Genomic DNA, 20,639 nt, shown 5'->3' with positions numbered 1-20,639 from the left:
AACGGCTTCACATGGTCATAAAGTATCAGACTTCCAGTGCAATCCTAGGCATCTTTACTCAGAAGTAAGTCCCATTATGTTCAGTGGGGCTTCAACCCCCTTCGTTTTCTTCTAGGTCCAGTGGTAAGGACTGCCTGAACCCTGTTCACTGAGATCATTCAGAGGAACACTGTTAGTTGTCCCTCGCAGTGAGGGAACCGACAGAAGGCCCTCGGCGCTGGATCTCAGTGTCCGGGCTGAATGATGGGGGTGGAGACGCTCCTTCAGGTATACAGGACTGAGGCCATTTAGGGCTTTAAAGGTCAGCACCAACACTTTGAATTGTGCTCGGAAATGTACTGGGAGCCAATATATATATAATTATGTGGGTTCTTTTCTTACTTGTGTCAAAAAGCAGCTGATATGCTAATGAATATTCTGAATGCCAATTAAAGACACTTCTTTTTTTAACCTTAGACAAAGGTGCCAGGGCATGCTTTTCAGTTATTTTGATTTTTAATGTCACTTAACAGAAACCAATCTGTTGTGCATCTGATGCAGGGGAACCTAAGTGAAGAGGGGAAATGGGAAAGATTAGCTAGGGAAGAAAATATCAATGGCTTAAAAAACTAAACTAAACAAAGAGGAAAGAAGACTGCAATCTTATGTGTACAGAATAGTACAACACAGAGAATATGTACGTGTCTTCTGGTAGGTGGGAAGTCTTCTAGATAGGTTAGGAAAAGAAAGCTATTGAATCTGATAAATATAGCTTATGTATCATAGCTTTTTGTATCAGGTCTGTAACATTTAGTTGTGTTCTGGCATTAGGAGTGTTTGTCACAAAAGAACTACCTGCCTCCTTGGAGGGTTGATGAACATGAGGAAATACCAGGACAAACCTTACAACTGTAATGCCATATGATTTCTCCATGTATGAGCAGCTTCTGCACAGAGTTTGAGAATTGGTGCCCTATCCATCATTTTTAGCAATTGCATTTATTAGCAAGTCACAAAAAATGATGCACATTATTTTGGAATCCATATACTTGGAAAGGGGAAAAGAAGATTGCCCTTCTGTTCAGTCCAAATCATCTATATAAATAGTGTGCACCACACTAGCAACTGTTTCTATAGACAATGAGCTTTCAGATTTGAAGACCACGGCAAGGTATTAGGGCATCTTACCAACTTAAATGTATCTGAGACAGTAGGGATGATATTGCCTCTGCAGTGTCAGCTGCAACAGCTTTTGCCTTTAAAATCCTAAATGGTTTTGGGACCGGAGTACCTAAATAATGGACTCCCTCCCTATCTCAGGAAGTAAACAATGTGGTTTACCTGCTGATATTGTTGGACTACAGCTCCCAGGAACCCTGAACAGTGGCCAAACGTGGTGGACAGGGCCTTTTCTGCTATGGCACTCAGTGTAATCTCATGGAGCAGAGAGTTCCACATCCCTATCTCCTCCTACTTAGCAGGTGTTCCATTGCTGTCTGGGGGGAAAAGTCACCCTCTGCAATGTAGATTTGTTTCAGCCTTAATATTTTTAGGGTTCATCAGTTTAAATGTTTTATTGCTGCTTCCTGTATTCTGTTGCAGCGATCTACTTATGTTTTTTGATGGTACTGACTATTGGTATAAATATTCTTATTTGCTGTGGGCTCCTCCATTTTGGAGCATACACTCCTATATATATAAATAAATGAACTTTAAAAACTGCTCACACTCACACTCACGCCCTGCAATAAACCAAGTTACTCACTTTGATGCAAGAGTTTTGCAGATTTAATAAGTAACTAAATATCTGTGATTAGAATACCAGTTATCACTGGTCTTTGTTTCAGCAAAATAGCTGCAGAGTTCAAAGTCCACAAACCAGTTTATACACACACACACACACACACACACACACACACACACACACACGACTTCACCAAATGGATAATAGTTTCACCAGGAAATGATCCACATAAAGATCCACAAGGCAATTTTGTTAAAACAGACATAAGTTCACATGCCACAAAAGATCACCGGTATTTATTTTGGTTAAATATGTTTCTCTTTCTTTGCAACATTCAGACATCACCATAGATAATGATTTGTTGCATCTGAGCTTGTGTTAGGGAAAAAAAAATAAGCCACAATCCTTGGATCAGTGTTACATCCAAACCAGGAGTCATGGTTTGTTCCGCTCTAAACAAACAGCAACCGATAAGCCAAGAAAACCTTGGCTTATCATTGCGGATTGTTTGGAACAAAACAAATCACAGCCCCTGCTTCAGAAGTAATGTTAATTACTGAGGGCCATGGTTTGTTTCTCCCCAGTGTGAGTGGAAAGAAGAAAGGTAGACAAGCTGGCTTAAGCACATCAAACCATTAGCTGGTAAGGGGCCTGGTAAGGCCTCAAAAGGACTGCTGCTGCCTCTGCTTTGCTGCTGGGTGCTGCTGCCCAGGAGGACTCCCCTGCCTGAGTGCCTGAGTGCTGCTGCTGTCCAGCTCTTTTTTTTCCTTTTTAATGTTTTAAAATGTTTCTATTATTATTATTTCTTTTCATCTTTTTAAGTTTTATTGTTGTGGGGGTGGGATAGATGTTTAGTGGGGTTTTGAGTTTTGTTTAATTTTGGTTACTGTAATTTTTATAGTTTTTGGTTTGTATTATTGTGTTTTGTTTTCTGTTTTTATATAGGTTTAATTTTGTTCTTAAGGGGTGGGGTCAGGGCTGCCTGGGAGGGGGTCCCGGCCAACAAAATGGCTGGGGCAGGTTCCACAGGGTGGGATGCACTGGGACAACCGATCTCAGTGATCACGGGCAGGAGGAGGAGTTACGCTAAGACCAGACCATGTCATTGCCGAGGAGGCAGGTTTAGTCGTTGTCTGAGGACTATTCCTGCCTCCGGGTCTGGTCATGACCGGACGGATACTGGATTCAGCAAGGGATACCCACATGACCTGAAGATGCTGCTGTGCAATGCCAGGTCAATGTTGAATAAAACCACTGTCATCCATGACTTGATTGTGGATGGTGGACTTGACCTGGCATGTGTAACAGAGACTTGGTTGGACGAGGCAGATGGGCCTGTCCTTGCCGCTGCTTGTCCACCAGGTTTCTCTTACGCACAGCAACCCAGGCCTTGTGGGCGGGGAGGGGGGGTTGCAGTGATTTTTAGGAAGTCATTAGTTTGCACCAGGCGTCCTATTGGGAAGACCCAGTTCTCTGAGTGCATGTTCTGGAAGTTGGGCAATAGGGGCAGTACAGGATTCCTTTTGGTGTACCGACCTCCCCGCTGCACCAAGGATTCCCTGCCCGAGCTGCTTCAGGTCGTGGCGGATGTTCTCCTGGAGTCACCTAGTTTGGTCGTCCTAGGGGATTTTAACATCCATGCCGACACGACCTTACAAGGGGCCGCTCGGGACTTCGTGGAAAGCATGGCCTCCATGGGGCTGACCCTGAATAAGTCTGGTCCAACTCATAGCCGAGGACATGCCTTAGACCTGGTATTCACCTCTATGGATGTTGGTGATCTGACATTAAAAAAAGTGAAACTAAAGAAGTGCCATGGTCAGATCACTTCCTGGTGCAACTGGACTTCTCCGCAACCCTTCCCCTCTGCAGGGAGGTGGGACCAATTCGGATGGTCCGCCCCCGCCACTTAATGGATCCAAATGGTTTCCAGAGAGTGGTAGGGGATACTTTATCCCATGTTGATGGCCTTTCAGCCGATTCCCTGGTGGCCCGCTGGAATGTGGAGCTAACCAGGGCTATTGACTGTTTGGCTCCGAAGCGCCCTCTCCGGTTGCATGGAGCCCGGACAGCCCCGTGGTTTTCCCCGGAGCTGAGAGCGATGAAACAATCGTTGAGACGGCTAGAGCGCCGGTGGCAGAAAACCCATTCTGAATCCGACCGAACACAGGTTAGAGCTCAACGTCGAGCCTACCAAGTGGCGATAGCGACGGCAAAGAAGACTTTCTTCACCGCCTCTATTGCATCTGCGGAAAATAGCAGCAGGAGACTCTTTCAGGTGGTTCGGAATCTATCAGAGCCACCTTCGTCATCGGGGCCTGGTAGGGACCCCAAGATCTCCTGCAATGCGTTTGCAAAGTTTTTTGCGGATAAAATCGCTCAGATTCGGAAAGAGATAGACTCCACCGTGGGAGCAGGGCCAGGGCGGGAGAGTGCCAGAGTCCTGTCTAGTCCAGTTGCGTGGGATCAATTTCAGTCTGTTACCTCCGAGGATGTGGACAGGCTGCTTGGACGAGTGAAACCAACCACCTGTCTCCTTGATCCTTGCCCATCCTGGCTTATAAAAGCTAGCCGGGAGGGGCTGGGCGATGGGCTGCGCGGGGTGGTGAATGCTTCCCTCTGTGAGGGAGCCTTCCCAGCCCCCCTGAAAGAGGCGGTCATTAAACCGCTTCTTAAAAAAACATCTTTAGACCCGGCCAATATGGCCAACTATCGCCCAGTCTCAAATCTACCATTCTTGGGCAAGGTGATTGAGCGGGTGGTTGCTGAACAACTCCAGGCACGCCTGGAAGAAGCGGACCATTTGGATCCCTTCCAATCGGGATTCAGGCCTCACCATGGGACTGAAACCGCCTTGGTCGCGCTGGTCGATGATCTCCGGCGGGCTAGGGACAAAGGTGAGAGCTGTTTCCTAGTTCTGCTGGATCTCTCAGCGGCCTTTGACACCATCGACCATAACATCCTTCTAGACCGGCTAGAGGGGTTGGGAGCTGGAGGCACTGTTATACAGTGGTTCCGCTCCTTCCTCCTGGGCCGTGTTCAGAAAGTGGTGGTGGGGGATGAGTGTTCAGACCCCTGGGCTCTCACTTGTGGGGTGCCTCAGGGTTCTGTCCTCTCCCCCATGCTTTTTAATATCTATATGAAGCCGCTGGGAGAGATCATCAGGGGGTTTGGGCTGGGTGTTCATCAGTATGCAGATGATACCCAGCTCTACCTCTCTTTCAAATCAGAACCAGTGAAGGCCGTGAAGGTCCTGTGTGAGTGCCTGGAGGCGGTTGGAGGATGGATGGCGGCTAACAGATTGAGGTTGAATCCTGACAAGACAGAAGTACTGTTTTTGGGGGACAGGAGGAGGGCAGGTGTGGAGGATTCCCTGGTCCTGAATGGGGTAACTGTGCCCCTGAAGGACCAGGTGCGCAGCCTGGGAGTCATTTTGGACTCACAGCTGTCCATGGAAGCGCAGGTTAATTCTGTATCCAGGGCAGCTGTCTACCAGCTCCACCTGGTACGCAGGCTGAGACCCTACCTGCCCGCGGACTGTCTCACCAAGGTGGTGCATGCTCTGGTTATCTCCCGCTTGGACTACTGCAATGTGCTCTATGTGGGGCTACCTTTGAAGGTGACCCGGAAACTGCAATTAATCCAAAATGCGGCAGCTAGACTGGTGACTGGGAGTGGCCGCCGGGACCACATAACACCGGTCCTGAGAGATCTGCATTGGCTCCCAGTACGTTTCCGAGCACAATTCAAAGTGTTGGTGCTGACCTTTAAAGCCCTAAACGGCCTCGGTCCTGTATACCTGAAGGAGCGTCTCCACCCCCATCATTCAGCCCGGACACTGAGATCCAGCGCCGAGGGCCTTCTGTTGGTTCCCTCACTGCGAGAAGCAAAACTACAGGGAACCAGGCAGAGGGCCTTCTCGGTAGTGGCGCCCGCCCTGTGGAACGCCCTCCCATCACAGGTCAGGGAAATAAACAACTACCTGACATTCAGAAAAAACCTGAAGGCAGCCCTTTTTAGGGAAGTTTTTAATGTTTGATATTTTTGTATTTGATTTCTGTTGGAAGCCGCCCAGAGTGGCTGGGGAAATCCAGCCAGATGGGTGGGGTACAAATAATAAATATTATTATTATTATTATTAGCTATGGTTTACTGCAGGGCCAGCCTTATCATCAGGCAGAATGAGGCAGCTGCTTCAGGCAGCAGATGATGAGGGACTTGGAGCAGAAAGAGTTGTGTGTGTCGTATGGAGTAGTCCGTGCTCCCTAATCTAGCACTCAAGTTTGGTGAAGGATGCTCCCCATCACCTGTGATGATGTCAACTAGAATCTTGCAACTAGAATATCGAGCAAGTTGGAGTTCATGTTTATTAGCAAGAAGAGGATCTAACACAGGAGTGTCAATGAGCACAGCAATTTTTCTTAGGTTCCCCCCCCCCCATGAAGCAGTTCCTGAGACTGAAGGTCCCCACTTCCCCACAGCTGCCTAAGTCCCCTCCTCTCCAGGGGTTTTCCCAAGCAATCTGAGACTGTGCTTGTGTGAAGCTAACTTCTCCGTCCTCTTCATGCCTCTCCTGGTTATGGGAGACCAGCAAGGGATGGAGGCTTGCCACAGCAGGAGAATATACTCATGCCTCTTCACCAGCCTGACTCATCTCTGCCTCTTGCCTCCATCATCCCACTCTCCTGCTTCTCTCTGCAACAGACTCCCCCCGCTCACTAAGCCCTGTTTTCAGCTTCCGACACCCAGTGGCGGAGTAAGGCTCCACGGTACCCGGGGCAGCAAAGGAAACGCCCCGGGGGCGGGGCGTCGTGACATCACATTGTGACGTCATGACGCTCCGCCCCCAGGGCATTTCTGGGGGTGCCGGCGCCGCTTCTGCAGCCCTCTTTTAAGCCGAAGAGCTCGCTTTTAAGCTCTCCGGCTCAAAAGGAGGCTGTGGAAGCGGCGATCCGATGACAGAGTGCGCCTGCGCGTGCAGGCGCACTCCGTCGTCGGGCCGTGCGCTGCCGCTCCCAGGGTGACGGAGGGAGCGGCAGCGCGTGGGAATGGTGGGAGGGGCTGCCTCTTGCCCCCCCACGTGCCGCCGTTCGCTCCGTTGCCCCAGGAGCAGCAGCACCGCACACACCGTGCGCTGCTGCTCCCGGGGGGACGGAGCCAGTGGCAGCACGTGGGGCTGACAAGCGCCGGCCCCTCCTGCCACTCCCCACGCTGCCGGTCACCCCGGGAGCAGCAGCGCGCTGTTGCTCCTGGGGTGACGGAGGGAGCGGCAGCGCTTGGGAATGGCGGGAGGGGCTGCCGCTTGTCACCCCCATGCGCCGCCGCTCGCTCCGCTCGCCCCGGGAGCAACAGCGCACGGCCGAGGGAGCACCCCATCCGTGCAGCGCTGCTGCTCCCGGGGTGACCGGCGTTGCCTGGGGAGTGGCGGGAGGGGCGCCGCTTGTCACCCCCACCCACCGCTTGTCGCCCCCACCCGCCGCTTGTGGCCCCTGTCGCCCGGGGGCGTACCGCCCCCACCGCACCCCCCTAGCGACGCCCCTGCCGACACCTCCCCCCAGTCTTCTCCCTTTTCTTCCTCTGACCACACATCACCATCCCACCACCAATCCCCTGGGCTCTAAGCCTTTTCCCTCAGCTGATTCCATTCACCATTCCTCTGCACTCAACCAGTCTGTGACATCTTGTGTTTTGACTCAGGCAGATAAATGTCTTGGACCAGCCCTGATTAACCTGATGCCTGAAAGTGGCCAAGGCTATAGCAGAATCTGCACCTGCCGTGGTGCAGATTCTGCTATAGCCATGGAGCTATCTGGTAGATAAAGGCATTTCTGCCAATCTACATTACAAATATAGGAGGGATCCAGCTATCTTGTAAATATGTATGTATATTTATTGTCTAAAGCAGCCTAACTCAACTTCCTGCCAGCCTGATGCTTTGAACTCTAATTCCCCTCAGCCCTAGCCAGCATGACCAATGGTCAGCGATAAAGGGAGCCATGGTCCAACAACATACGGAGGGCATCAAGTGTTTTAGGGTTCCAGCTATATTGAAAGAGCTTCCAGTTTCATAGCAGCCTTATCTGGTTGGGTAGACAAACATCAATAATAATGTATTGCCTAATTTAACACTCAAACTGTGCAGGTAAGCTCTTGTTATGAAAAGGAAGCATGAGCTTATCGAAGGCCAACTTGAGCATTGGCACCAGAGGCCAAAGCTTTAATCTGCTCTGGAACGGAGGGAGCAGCAGGTGGACACTATCACAAAACATTAGGAGAAATGTCCTCACAGTATGAGCTTTGAACAGCAGCTTGGAAGATTGTGAGCTCTCCTTCACTGGAGATGTTTAGGCAGAGACTCCACGGGCATTTTATTTAGTAAAAATTGTTAGCTGCCTTTCAAAATAACTGTTTTCCCAAAGCGGCTTGTGCCCAGGGGCATAGCATGGGGAGGGCCATAGGGGCAGTTGCCCCAGGTGCAAAATTGTTAAGGGTGCAAAATTTCAGTACCCAGTGCTGCCTCAATACAACCACACACTTCCATCACTAGGCTCCATTGAAACAGATTCCCCATGTGAACCAGGAAGTGACCTCCCCAGGGAATGGAGGATGCGGACACTGTTAGCCGGTTGAATGTGCATGCGTACTCCAGTTATTTAATCCCTCCTTCACACAGCCCTGGGCTCTGGCAACCCACGCTACGCCACTGCTTGCAATGTCTGATAAAGCCAGCAAAAAATGTAGTCAATGTCACAATAACACAACACACAATAATAATAAGCAGAAAACAGTACGGTCACAAGATTCTTCCAGCAAGTCGCCATAGAACAGAAACTAAATCAGTCAGGGATGCCTTGGGCAGGGGGTGGACTAGATGAATCAGAGGATCCCTTCCAACTCTACAACTCAGTTTTTATGAATTGTTATGTTCTTACAAGGAACTGAAATGTACTATTCTGAAGGTGCCACAATAGCTTAGAAATACCTAATTGGGAATATATAGAGTAGACATAGTGTGCTCATGCGTTTAATAGGCTGCCTAACAAAAAGCTCAACAGGAGCAGTGTCTGTCACAGCAGCAGAAACAGCTGGATCTGTTTGAATTTGTTCCTGCAACAGAGTCGTTAAAAATACAGTATTATTCTGTGGGGTCTCTCTTTCTCTGACTTCATGGATAGGAAAAGGTTTTCACAGGGAAGCTGTCATATGCCAAGTGAGAAGATTCATCCACGTCTAGCCCAATGCTGTCTGCCCTGATTGGCAGTGGCTCTCCAGGGAGTCAAGTAGAGTGTCTTACTCATCACCTGCCACTGTAACCTTTTTAATTGCAGGTGCCAGGAACTGAACCCGAGTTGATCTGCATGTGAAGCCGGAGCTCTAGTCTCCTGCTCGGCAGGCAACAGTGCAGAGAAGCAGAGGAGGACTCCATCCCAGCTTTCTATGGAAGCACTGGGTTCTTCACAAAATACCTATAATACCCTGGCCACACTTAAGGCTGGTTCACACATGTACACGCATCCCTTGGTTTTGGGCAGCTGGTTCGCCAAAAACCCCACTGTGTTTAAAATGCTGTGAGAGTCCTCCATGGAAGAGAATTATCTCATTGACCGCCCATTCATGTCTGGAGATCATTAAAGTTACAGTCACCGAGTGATAAACCTGCACACAATCCTATGCGTGCCTAGTAAGAAAAGAGAAATGTCTGCATTTTTCAGGGAACAGACCTTATTTGCATGTTCTGGATCAATAAAAGCACTTATCTTTAAGAGTTCACGCTTCTCCACACATTGCAATGCAGTTTGTGGCTAAACCAAAAATGCATATTGAAATGCATTGTTTTAGGGCAAAAGGCATGCAAAAATGTGGTTTGTGTGTGCGCATGCATTTAGACAAGATTGCAGATTGATGCGGTAAGGACTGATTGAATGAGCACAACCAAAATAGACACAGGCTGAAAACAGACTTGGGTCATCCATTGTAACTCAAAAGTATATCCTGTTGAGTTCAATACACACAGGATGAGTGATGTCATGTGTTTGTGGGATGGGGTGGGAGGTTTATTGCATATATTTTTGAGAGAGACCAACTGGCTGGTTGGGATTTACAATGTGAAGAAGAAAAGGGAAAGGTCCCATCCTTTGCTTTGCCCTTTGTCTTGGGGACAGAACTTCCAAAATGACAACTGGTGGGGTGGGGAGCAATCATAATTATAGCATGTCCCCAGATTTCCCACTGGCTGCCTCCTTGATGGATTCAAAGAGAAGGTTCAGAACCAGAAGCAATTTAATCATTGTCTCATACGTACGTGCACATGGAGAAAATGCCCTATAGGAGAGGCATGTTCCAATCTAGCAGACAAAGGCATAACAAGATCAAATAGGAGGAAATTGCTGCAGCGATGTTCCAAGTGTGTACATTTTTAACCAGGGCTAATTAGACAATGGTTCAAAAATGTAGGGGAATGGGGTGGTGCCTCCCTTTGCTAGAAATCTTTTAAAACTCAGGAGCTGCAGACCTATGGCAGCTCAACCTTGTTACTACCTTATGTGTTATTGTGTTTTTGTATTGTAAGCTGCCCTGTGACCCTTGGATGAAGGCCGGTTTAGAAATTTAATAATAATGATAATGATAATAAACCTCACCTCTGCAGGCTGGGAGGCCTCTTGCCAGCTCAGTATTAAAAATCAAGGGACACTGCGGAGAAAGCACAGACCGTTCCAGGAAGCTGCAGTATTCCAAAATGTGTTGATGTTTGGCTGTTATTGAGAAAGCAGGGAGGAAAATAATAATAATAATAATAAAGAAACGATCTTAAAATGAAATTATTCAGATACTTCTGGGGAAGACAGATCTGTGTTTGTTTCATTAGTACTCCAAATATTTAAGAGTACGCCTGAAACATCTACTGTGTCAACTGGCCTTCAAGTCAAAGCTGGATGTCTGCCTAGGAAGCTCATGATTTGTCCAAGTTCTAGTTGCCAGTTAATTACCATTACTAAGCTATTATTATAATTTCTGTAGTATAATTGACGGGCACGATGCTTTACAAAGTACAAGAGGACAGGTCCCTGCCTCAAGGAAATTACAATCTATATAATTCACTGCATGGTGGGGGAAGAGAAGAGGAGGGAGGTGAATTCAGTGGTGAGCAGGGGAAGAATCTGCATTATTTCAGGTACACATACTTAGGGTTAGACTGCAATCAGATACCCACTTCTCTATGAGTAAACCCACTGGGCTCAATGAGACTTTATTTCTGAGTAAACATGCAGTGAATTGTACTGTTAGTTATTTACAGCAGGGGAATATTGGGGGGGGGGTTAAGGGGAATGTCAAAGGCATCATTGAAAGGGGAGCTCAGAGGCAGAGGCAGCTGTCCTGCATGCAGAAGGTCCCAGGTTCAATCCCTAGCATCAGATCCCTACCTGAAACCCTGGAGAGCTGCTGCCAGTCAGTGTACACAATACTGAGCTAGATGGATCTGTGATCTAACTCTCCAACTCGGTATAAGACAGCTTTCTATGTTTGAGGGGAGATCTGAAGAGAGAGAAGTGGCAACATGCAGGGGACCTGGAAAATATCTGAAAATGTTCTCCACCCCCCACATCTCATCCCCTGGTGTAAAGAGGGAATTGTTGACTTTGTACAGACCAACTTTTGATTTTTATTAAATACTTGTATTCTGGTTCTGCAACAACAAATGCCAAGCTTAAAGCGGCTCACAATAATCACAACAGCATTAAAAAACAACAAAGGTAAAGGTAGAGGACCCCTGGATGGTTAAGTCCAGTCAAGGGCAACTATGGGGTTGCGACGCTCATCTCGCTTTCAGGCTGAGGGAGCCGGTGTTTGGCTGCAGAAAGCTTTTGGGGTCATGTGGCCAGCTGGACTAAACCGCTTCTGATGCAATGGAAACCATGACAGAAACCAGAGCGCACGGAAACACTGTTTATCTTCCCGCCGCAGCGGTACCTATTTATCTACTTGCACTGGCGTGCTTTCGAACTTTTAGGTTGGCAGGAGCTGGGACTGAGCAACGGGAGCTCACCCCGTCGCAGGGATTCAAGCTGTTGACCTTCTGATCGGCAAGCCCAAGAGGCTCAGTGGTTTAGACCACAGAGCCACCTGCGTCCACTAAAAAACAAACACTGCAATCGCTTTGCTATCAAACACAGTAGCACATAAATAAAGCAAATGACAATATGCTTTACTTATCAAAATGATTCATGCAATTCAATAAAATCACAGTAATTCAAAAGATCAGAAAACACCACAAATCATTAATCATTGTGTTACTATTGCAACTTGTTGTCTACATTTCTGTCCAAACACAGCTATAGCTCACCATTTCTTTCCCAATCCTCTTGGGCTTATTTGCTCTTTAGCCATCAGCCACCAGTCGCTGCTCTGGTAGCAGATTCCCACCCGGTTTTAAGCCAATTAATGCAACCACAAAACCAGCATCCCTTCACAACGTAGACTCAGCAAATCTGGGCAAGACTCAGCATCCAGTAAAGTGGCTGCACTTCCTCTGGGCAGCCATCTGGCAATTCAGCCTCACTTAAAAGAGAGCGGCGCTGAGAGCAAGTTGCACTGCAAGCAGGAGAAGCACATGGCCAGGTTCTCCAGATGGACCCACTGCATGCCCAAATCTGCGAGGATCCGCTCAGCTGAGGTGCCAATTCAGTCCTGGAGAATTAGTCCTTGTCTGAGGACCTTCTGGGGCAGCATGTCTCTGCTCCAACATGCAACAATGTTCCAGGACAGCACTGGGGAATCTGTGGCCTTCCAAATGTTGTCGGAGAACAACTCCCATCTTCCCTGTTCTTAGTCTAGCAGAATAGGACTGTGTCTGTACCCTGCACGGCCCCCTCAATTTGGCATGGGCCCATCATCTAGATGGGACAATTGAGAACATCTGTGTAATCACTAACAATCCATCTCTATACCAGGGTTTCCCAAACTTGGGTCTCCGGCTGTTTTTGGACTACAACTCCCATAATCCCTGACCAGTGACCACTGCCAGCTAGGGATGATGGGAGTTGTATTCTAACAACAGCTGGAGGCCCAAATTTGGGAACGCCTATGCAAACTGGATTGTATCAGTTCAGGTTCAGGTCTGGTGCATTTATGTAAGGATGGGGAGGAAAATTGTACCAGTTCATGTTTAAAGGCAAACATACCAAGTTTGCACTTTCTGAAATATCACACCAACCGAAACACAGCCATGCATCAATATTCTCACTTCCTGGAATGTTGCAGTGCGGTTCTCCAGCAGAGTAATGTGAATAGAAATGCGCATACTAGGGTAAAATGTGCATTAGAATGCACATATTCGTGAAAATTACATGCAAAAAACACATTTCATGAGGGGAAACGTGTTTGGAAACATTCGCTGGTGAATTTTCACGAGGCCTTTAATGTGCAGATTGTGATTGGAAATGTGGGGAATGACCTAGGATTGGAAAAAATGCAAAACACAGAGCGAAACCAAAACTTACAAATCCACCCATCCCTGGTATTATTTCACATGGTCAAATGCTCCCTGAAATGGACGAAGAAGGATCTGTACACATGCAAAAGAAGAGATCAAAAGAAAGGCTGGGCTTTTCATTGAACGCAAATCACTTTGTTGTAATTGGAGAAGTGACTCAAATCCCATTGACAAATAGGCTAGAACACTTCTCCCTAACACCGTTTCCCTGTGAAATTGAGGGTTAAGGTGAAATTGAGTTACCGGCCCGAAGTCACCTAGCGGGTTTTAGGCCCAGTAGGTAAACCCTTCAGCATTCTTACAGAATTAGGTGACTACCAGGCCATTTCCGTTGTCTTCTACAAAATATGGAAAAGTTAAGGGAAAAGGGGGAGTTTTCTCTTTGTAGTTGCTTTGTTTCTCTGCAGAGAGAGGGTCCAAGATAGACTTCCCTGCCTTGCTTTCCTACATTGCAGGTATTGCTGCAACATCAGGTTGCTTAAAGCTATAAAAGTAGGTTCCCTTCAGCTTTCCCAGGCCCACCAGCCTCTGTCTGGGACATACCTGGAAGGACATGCATCATAGCTTATAGTTTGCAGTCTGGGGATAGGTACTCCCTGGCCAGTTGTGAACCACCCTGAGATCTACGGGGTATAGGGCGGCATACAAATTGAATCAATAATAATAATGCTTGCCAAATGAATCACAGCTGAACAGCAAACTTGAAAAACTATGAATTTTTAAATCTTTCAGTGGACTTGCTGGAAAAAGAGAAGAAACCACAATATTATATGCTCACATAAGGAGTCCTGGTATGCCTAAGGAACCAATGGGAACAGTTCTTTGGGGAAGGACCCAGACCAGCCCAAGACATTTTGCCGCCCAAGGCACAGGACGAAATGTCACCTTTACCTACTCCATGTACAGAAGCAAACCAGACTGGCAGCTGATGTTTGGTTCAACGCTGGAGATGCAATGGTGTTCTCCATGGCACCCAGGGTCAGCAGGATAGCTCTGGGGACACAGCGCACATACAGCTGTGTCCCTTGCCTGCCCCTCTGCATCTGCCGCCTGAGACAGCTGCTTCACTCTGTCTAATAGCAGAGCTTCCTTGGGATAGAAAAATCGCTCCATGGCAGAGCACCTGCTTCGCATAAAGAAGACCCTGGCAGGGGCAGACCTTGGTAATATGGTGCCGGACTTTGGGAAGAAGGCACAATGCTCTGGCAGGGTCCTGGAGCCCTCCCATCTCCTTCCCAAAGCTGGGCAAGCATGAACTAGGCTTTGGGAAGGACCCTGTCAGAGCCCTCATGCCTCCTACCTGAAGCAAGCACTTACTAAGCTTTGGGAAGGTGGTAGGAAGGCACCCTCTCAGCTTGGCGGCTTGTAAAGGGGTCCCAGACTGCAGGAGAACCATTGCTTCTGAGAATTGAGAACACTAAGCCAGGTAGATAATGTGGCCTATGCAGCGGTACCTCAGTTTACGAACAGTCCTGTTTACGAACTATTCAGTTTACGAACTCCACAAAACCGGAAGTAGTGTTCAGGTTTGTGAACTTTACCTCAGTCTACAGACGGAAGTTGAACGGTGGAAGGGCACCGGCAGCGGGAGGCCTCATTAGGGAAAGTGCGCCTCAGTTTAAGAACTGATTTGGTTTAAGAGCGGACTTCAGGGATGGATTAAGTTCGTAAACCGAGGTACCACTGTATTGTATATCTTCCTGTGCTCCCCTTTCTTTCAGCAAAAGCACCAGAAGAATATCTTGTCTGTTCTCCTGGCAACCCTGTGAGGACAGTGAGCACGATAAGGCAGCCACCTCACACAGGCTAGTCATATACCCTCGCACACTGCTTAGGCCTTCTCCTTATGACCCAGCCACATTCCTGTGGACTTTCAGGGGGAGCCAACATGGCGTCCATCCAGCTGTCTCTGGACTACAGCTCCCGTCAGCTCCAGCCAGCCTGGCCAATGCTGAGGGGACTGACGGTCATGGCTAAGCATTGCAGAGCCACCTGAAAATCAATGAATGAAAAATGGAGGGGTGGGGGAAGAGTACCAGGATACATGTAGGCTGGCAGGGGAAACAGAAAATGCGGGGGGAATGCAATTTTTTTGACACAAATATAGATACCCCACTCTCCATCCGCAATTCCCCCCCAACAACAATCAGTAGCAGCAGGAGCCACCCAAATCGTACGTGTGAATTAACGAAAGATGCCACAAGGTTTGTGTTCTGTTGTTGTCTTGTTTTCCCCATCACCTGTGCTGAGGAAGTATTTCGGTGCTGTGACAGTGGTGTTGCTATGGCAATGACTCTTCTGTCCACTGGATTGAGCCGGGAGGGGGCACCCTGCACAATCCGAACACACTGCAGCAGTGTGATAGAGGGCAGGATCCGGAGAGAAGTTCTGCTTCACACATTCCTCTGCAGCTCCCATTCATCTCAACAAACTGCGTGCCAAAGAGAACCTTCTGGACTCTGTCCAGATATTTTTTAACCATTTGTCAGCAAAAAGCCTCTGAAGTGAGCATATTGTGAACCCATTTTTTATTATAAAAAAAATCTGACTTACATCTATCTGTTTGTTGGCAATTCTCCTCCCCACCTTTTCTTTTAAAAGCCCTCTGAAGGCAGTATTGAAGAACAACTCCGTCGAATGAAATATAATTAAGGCAATAAACCAAGAGTTAAAATGCCTTCTTGGGACACATGTATACTGCCTAGTTTGTTGTTCTGCTTTCGTTACAGACAAGCCACCACTTGGAAACAGGAAGAAGAAACTCAATGTGTTTGTTCGAAGGTAAAGAAGCAAAACTTTGCACCCTCCCTGAACCCTCTCCTCCACTCATTCTGAGCAACGACAAATGAAGGTGTCCCTTTTCTTCCGGTCTCCTAAATCAAAATTGCTATGGTGGTGCAATTGCTAAGGTTTGCTCTAGAAAGTGGTGGTTTTTAGTGCCAATTTTACAAAGGGTGTACATGGAAGACGATTGCTGTTCTTGAGACTAAATGCATTCCCAAGGTAAAGCTGCGTTCGCACGAAGGAAGACAAGGCTATCAGCTACCCCTGTATGAGTTAGAATCTCTCCCCTGTTTTGTGCTTACAGACTCTCGCACGCACACACACTTCTAAACAAGAAAAGCAGAACGGTGGTGTATGGTGTATGTGCTCTGGAGAACACCTGGGTTGGTGCAGGCCTCAATTTACCTTGACTTCCGGCAAGATCAGAATCGTAGTTTAAAAGGATTGAGATCTTTACGTCGCCTGGAATGATCATTTGTGCAAAAGTAGCCTAGGAAGCAGCTGGCCTCTTGAAAGCACCAGGGCCTCTCGCCCTGACCTTGCGTCTGGGAAAAGTTCCCTCAAGTGCTTTATTTTCATAATAAATTATCCAGCCATCAAAGCAGCTCGTAAACAGTTAGTACACATGTCACGCATCTGGGCTTCAATCCAGTCCCCTTCCGTTTGTTCCCTCTTCCCCAAGGCAGTTCTCATTGGATGTCTCTTCCAATTCCTTTCTAGGGGTGAACAGAAATCCTAAAGGCATCAAAGCTTTTATGGGATGTAACTAATAATATCACCATAATTTGAGTTGGCCATTGACCTGATTTAATTTTTGGTTCATGAAAACTGAAGATCACTTGAAGGAGAAGACCAACCTCCTTTTAAAATAAACATAGTTGCCCATCACCACCATACAAAAAAAACGCGTGCAACTTTTATTTTCTTGGTCTCTCCCTGCAAGGGCCACTAAAACTACATATTTGCAAAGAAGATATTAGGGTTGAATGTGCCTGAAATGAATGCAACGGCCAGGGCAACTGAACTTATCTGCAAAGTTCACCTAATATTAGTAAGTGGTTTCTTCCTATCAAATAATACTATTTTCATATTTAGAAAGGGAGAAAAACGATGAAAACAACACTGGTGAGGAAGAGGTTTGGATGCCATTTCTTCCATTAGGCGCAGCGCGATCCTAAGCCTATGTCAATTCTGCCGTGCTTATGGCCGTGGCCATGCACTTTTCGGCACGTTTCCTTAGAAGAATGAATTACTCCCCAGTTACACGCGCGCCTAGGAGTAATTCAGTCAACATATATTTGAGACGCGCCAGGATTTTTATCAGGATCCTCACCGGCCGCCGCCTGAAACCTGCATTGCCCCAACGCAAGCGCAACTCCCCGAGCCTCCGCTTACCTTCCGCAGCCAGGGGGAAGCAGCAGCGGCCGCCGCAGCACCGGCAGCCAGGAGAGATGACCTTGCAGAGAAATTCCTCATCGGAGCAGCAACCGAGCAGCTTTCCCCGCTCGCAGCTTGGCGCGTAAAAACGCAGACGGAATGAACCGTCCAGGATGGATCTCAACGCGGGCGAAACCCGGAAAGCCTCGTCTACGAAGGCTCGGATATTGAGGGAAAACCCACCGTGGGGAGAAGGAGCCACAAGTCGAAAGCGGAGGCGAAGCCGGGAACGCCGCGGCTGCTCGGGTGGCTCCGGCTCCGGCTCCTCCCGGCGCGCATTTGGCGCTGTTGCCGAGGGCGGCGCAGGTGCCTCCTGGGGGGCGTTTCTAGCCTTGGCCGGGCGGGGAGGCGGCTGCTTCCGCTGCCGGCGGCTCCCGCAGCGGCTGTGCCCGTGCCCGCGACCGCCTTCTGAGCAGCTGCTCCTCCAAGGTGGCCCCCGATGTGGCGAGGCGAGAGGGAGCCGCGCGCCCGCGCGTCACAGGAATCGGGGCATTCAGAGCAGCCCCGGGAGGCGGAGCAGGAAAGCCGCCTGCGCCGGCGAAACCAAGGCCTCTCGCCCCGGTTGCCTCTCCGCCCGACGCATTTCTCAAGAGCTTCCTGCTGCAGGAGAGGGGACACAGCAGCTGAAGTATCCGCCCGTCTGGGGCCAGGTTTTCGTTCCTCCCCGCCAAGTGCCATCCAGCCTCGCCGCCCTTCTCTTCGTTCCCATTTTGGGGGACGCAGCTCAGTTGTAACCTCTCTTGGACGCCAGAGATTGGCAGCGATGGAAACATGGAGAGTGCTCCTGCCCATGTGCAGAGTGTTATCCGCCCCGCCCCGCCCCACTCGCACCTCGCTACATACCCAGAGCCAGCTCGCACAGTTCAGAGTAGATGGCTCAGTGCAGGCAGTTTCCAGCGGGCAGGAAACCTGGTGTTAATGGCCTGTTCATTTTTGGTGTTAAATATTGCAGAAGGTGTGCTACTGCCAGCTTGAATAAAATATTTGGGGTGTGTGTGTGTTAAGCCCCGCCCTGCACAATCAAATCAACTGATGCAGTGCATCCACACCATTTGAATGACAATGCCATCAACTTGGGGTGGGGGGCGGTCCCCTCAAATATTTTATTGAAGAGGTGTGTGTGAAGGGATCATGGCCCCTAGGAGTTGGCTCCTATAATATTGATTAACGGGCAAGCATTCTACTGATGAAATGCTAGTGCGTCCTGTGGTGGAGAAGTAGACCAGCTTTCTGTGAAGACAAATGTGAAATCATATATGATGGACACTTAACACAAATTAGGTGACTCTGTCAATATACATGGTGCTTCACTTGCACAGATAAACACTTTTAAGAACTCACTATGGATAATAATGAATAACAAGCAGAAGGTTATGTGGAAGAAAGGCCTTGAATCACTAGCAATGACCATTTGGATTTGCTTATGCAATTTCTGTTCCTGACCTAGGGTGAATATGTGAATTGTGGCAATTTCCACTCCTGTTTCCATTTCTGACAGAAATCTGCAACATCCCTACACCTCTTCCACCTCTTGCACAATTGGTCTCATTTTTCCCAGCTGGTACCAGTCACTAAATTCTGGACCAGTGGCAATTTCCAAGCAGGCCTGTGCATGTGGTGTCATCGGTGTGTGATGGCATCTTTTGCAGACTACAGGTCAACAAGACGGGTCTTTGCGCCAGGGAGGTTGCAGTCTAAAATTTGACGCAGAGGAAACAGCAGAGGGCGGGAAGGGGAGGCAGGGATAAGCAGGGAAGGAATATGCAATTGCTCAGGATTAATTTAAGTGCATTAGGCTTAATTATAGGCTGAGTTGCAGGAGGGTGTGGGAACTCGAGGGTTGGGCCAAAGTCTTCATGGATGAGGTGGATTTTAAGGAGATATCTGATAGAAGAATGAGAGGTGGCATTGCACAGGGGTTCTGGGAGGCAGTACAGAACAAAGGGAAAGTCGTTTGAGGGTGCGGGAGACCTTTGGCTGGTGGAGGCTGGTAGTGAACAGCAAAGGTCTCTTCAAAGGCAGCTTCTGTGCACTGCCGTAATCTAATCTAGAGGTTACCAAGGGGTGTGTTAGTTCAACTGCAGCTGGTGAGTTTATGTTCGCAATCTTAACAAATCACATCCAATCTGAGTCGCTTCCCTAATTTGGTTCAGGGTGTGGTGAACTTGCAGGATATACTTTCATTATAATAAACTTAGGGTGGTTGGATAGAAAAATATGCAGTGTGTGTAATATTTGTTGTAAGAGACTTGTTTCCAGCTTCTTAGACATGACCTTGAGTTGCATCTATGTATGCTTCGGAGTTTCTCCATCTCACCCCACCCCACTAACAAGCTCTTTGGCTCTCTCCAAATTATGAAAATGGAAAACCTATTACACAGCCTGCCATCAGAAGTCTATTTATATCTCAGCAGCATCTATAAACACCAGCTTCAGTTTATGTAGTACAATCTACTCTAGGATTTGGCTAACAGAGATGAATTTGACAAAGAGATATCCAAGGCAATAATTACCCTAGGTTTATTCAGAAACTTACTGACAACCAAAAATGGTTTTCTCTGCAAGCCCTTTCTGCGCAAAAAAAGAAAAAAATGATCCTCCTATTTGTGCATACTTTCACTCTAAACCAAAACTCCAAAGTGCCACTAGATAAGGTGCAAACTAGATGAGGTATGAGGGTCTGCTTAATCCTTTCCCCACTCACAATTTCCCCTCTAAAAATCACCCAGCAGCTGCCCTTATAGCAGAGATACAGACATGCATATGTTTCCTTCTGTAGGTTGAAAACCAACAAGGAGTGGCAATTTTGAGCAAAAGCAAGTCAACAATAATGGGTGGAGGGGAAAAGGTTAAGCCTTCCAGAGAGCCTTTTAGTTTTGTAAACAAATATGTTAGAAGAAAGATTCAAATGACTTCATGCCACATCTTGTTTGGCCCTGGATTCAGCAGGGCTTAGGGTGTAGATATATATTCCATCTGTTAACACAAGTTCCCAGCCACTGGGGCCATAAATGCAGGCATGAGATATATTTTCAGAGGAGAAGAAGCAGATGGGATGGAATCGGGGCCGTCTTACCCCTAGGTGCTAGGGGTGCGGGGAACCTGGGCGCCGGGCTTTCAGGAGCGCCAGGCTGAGAGTCCGGGGCCCGAGAGTTGAGTCCGGGGAAGAGTCTGCCCGTTGGTTGGAGTGCCACAGTGGGCTCT

The 20,639-nt window shown here is 48.2% G+C and overlaps 1 protein-coding gene across 1 annotated transcript in view; it reads right to left on the bottom strand.

Moving 5' to 3' along the window:
• The window catches only part of GPRIN3 (GPRIN family member 3), a 41,033-nt gene extending 23,491 nt beyond the window's left edge, over positions 1-17,542 (bottom strand). Inside the window, exon 1 of the mRNA XM_033160778.1 lies at positions 17,394-17,542. The gene's annotated coding sequence lies outside the window, so the exon portion shown is untranslated. The remainder of the gene's footprint in view (positions 1-17,393) is intronic.
• Between the last annotated feature and the right edge of the window lie 3,097 nt (positions 17,543-20,639).

This window comes from Lacerta agilis, chromosome 9, assembly GCF_009819535.1.
Source record: "Lacerta agilis isolate rLacAgi1 chromosome 9, rLacAgi1.pri, whole genome shotgun sequence".
Taxonomy (NCBI): domain Eukaryota; kingdom Metazoa; phylum Chordata; class Lepidosauria; order Squamata; family Lacertidae; genus Lacerta; species Lacerta agilis.
Note: the sequence above shows the minus strand (reverse complement) of the source record. Positions and strands in the feature narration are given on the sequence as shown.